Consider the following 2718-nt stretch of genomic DNA (forward strand, 5'->3'; position numbering starts at 1 on the left):
TGGGCGCAGTAAGGGACGGAGTCAGAGGCAGGGAGTGGCGGAGTGGGCTGAGGTGGGGGTGGGGCGAGGCCTTGTGCTGCAGGAGCTGGTGGGGTGCCTACCTGCTGCCCTCCGTGCAGACCGGGCACCGGGCTGATTCCCCCTCCCAGCTGTCTCCCCATTCCACATCCCAACACCCCCACGAGATGGCCCTGTGACTGTGTGCACGGGGTGAGGGGAGCTCCCCTCGGGAGCTTTGACCCTCAACGCCGCTGCGTGGGGCCCCGGTCGCCCTCCTCCTCAGGGCACTCCGGGGCACCTGGCGCCCAGGGAGGTGACCTGAGAAGTAGGAATGTGCCCAGACGTTCTGTGTAGCCTTAGCGTAGCTCCCCTCGTGTCTCGTCCTCCACCCTGTGGCCACCGTGACCCTTCAGGGGCGAGGAGTGAGCCCAACCACCAGTGCCCCCGACAGAGCGGCACCCTGCCCGCCTTCCTGGCTGCTAGCTGAGCAGAAGCCTCTGGGCATCAAGAAGAAAGAAGTTACCAATATGACTATACGTATCATTTTTCCAAATTTGGTGATCTTATCCATGGAACTCTTCACTTTCAAAGCTTCCTGAACGTTTTCTGGAGGTGCATTATGTTTTTGAAGGGACTGCTTGAAGGTGTCTTTATCTTGCACGAAGAAGCCTGTGACATCTGTGACAAAGCTTGTATTGGCCTCCACATTGGCTAGTGAAGAGAAAGAAATACAATCCATATGAGGGAAATCACGTGTCTCCTGTGGCTGCCTGGTTAGAACTAGACCGAACTCCAGGGGTTTTACGGTCTCATCCCACAGCGGTGCCGACCATGGCAGCTGGGACTTCCTCACGTCCCAGAGCACGACCAGAAGAGCCACGACTAGAATACAGGCTTACTAATCCCTAGTTCAGCTTTTACCCTTTTTAAAGTACATCCTTCCCTTCCAAGACTTTCCTAGTTTGTTGACATTCACTTTCTTTGTATTTCAAACAATTAAGTTTTGCCTGCACAAGATGACACCTTATTTTTTCCTGGATATTGGAAACAGGAGGTTTGAGTATCAATTTTTTATTTGTTTCATGTTTACTTATTTTTGAAAGAGAGAGAGATTAAGAGACAGAGCCTGAGATGGGGAGGGGCAGAGAGAGAGGGAGTCACAGAACCCAAAGCAGGATCCAGGTTCTGAGTTGTCAGCACAGAGCCCAACTCGGGGATGGAACCCTGCAGACCCTGAGTTCATGACCTGAGCCAAAGTCAGATGCTTAACTGACCAAGCCATCCAGGTGCTCCTGCATATTAATTTTTTAAGTGACTGATAGAGTCAGATCTTAACAGAGAGCAGAGAAGGGTGGGTAAATCTGAGAAGAGTAGATCAAACTATGTATATGTTGGAACATGCTAGTGTGAGATTAAATGGAAGAATAAGATTATGTTATTGGATGCAGATATGGTAATAAACACACGAATACAAACACTACCTCCAGGTCATCAGTCTGAACCCCTTTGAAGCTTATACACAAAGTTATGATTTTTTTTTCTCCTCCAGTGATGTACAGAATTCCTTAGAGAGGGTGAGAGGCAGGAACTGAGGCTCTGTCCTGACCCTACCGGAACAGTGGGGAAGCCTGAAGTGACCACATTTCCTGGGGTGGACTCTCTATCCCCCCAAGTCTTTGTAAGCATGCTGCAGCCTGGAAGCGCCCTACTAGGCTCTGATCTGATCCCTGATCAAAGAAGTTGAGAGGTTCAATCAGAGGCAACACAGGGAAAGAGGAGGGTGTTTAAAAAGTTAGATGAAATAGAATGATTCAAGAAGATGTGGGTCCATATCAAGGGTAAGAAGACATGCAGAAATATTGTTGAAATGATGGCTGGAGTTAATCTAGAGAGACAGAAATCCCACCTCTATGATCGGACTAGTTCTACTAGTGCTGGTAGAACTGGTGATACTCCTGGAAAACCAGGTGGATGGTAGATACAGTGAGATGCACTCACTAGTAGATATAGTGACTTCTGCACCTTCCCAGAGCATCCTTGAAGATTCATTATTTAAAGACTCAGACAACACTAGCTCTTTTCCTTTTATTCTTCTTGTTCTTCTTTTGCTTCTTCCTTTTCCTCCCCCTCCCCCTCCCCCTCCTCCTCCTCCTTCTTGTTCTCCTCCTCCTCCTCCTCCTACTCCTCCTCCTCCTCCTCCTCCTTCTTCTTCTTCTCATTCTTCTTCTTCTTCTTCTTCTTCTTCTTCTTCTTCTTCTTCTTCTTCTGTTCCCCTCATTCAGAGAAGGGTCCTCATCAGGACTGGTACTGGTCTGATTAGAAATGATATTCACCCTCATAGGGGCGCCTGGGTGGCTCAGTCGCTTAAGCCTCCGGCTTCGACTCAGGTCAGATCTCACGTTCGTGGGTTCGAGCCCCATGTCGGGCTCTGTGCTGACAGCTAGCTCAGAGCCTGGAGACTGCTTTCGGTTCTGTGTCTCCTTCTCTCTCTGCCCCTCCCCCTCTCATGCTCTGTCTCTCTCTGTATCAAAAGTAAAACATTAAAAAAAAAAAGAAATGATATTCACCCTCATAGCAGCAAAGAGCCAGAGTGACCAGCAGGACACTCAGGAACAGCCTCATGGTTTATTTTGCTTTGAGTTTTCAGCTTTAGTGAACGGTGAGCAGTTAGGAGCCGAACTCAGGAGGCTGGGGAGCCCAGGAGTATTTATACCTAGA

Source organism: Suricata suricatta, chromosome 11 (genome assembly GCF_006229205.1).
Source record: "Suricata suricatta isolate VVHF042 chromosome 11, meerkat_22Aug2017_6uvM2_HiC, whole genome shotgun sequence".
Lineage (NCBI taxonomy): Eukaryota > Metazoa > Chordata > Mammalia > Carnivora > Herpestidae > Suricata > Suricata suricatta.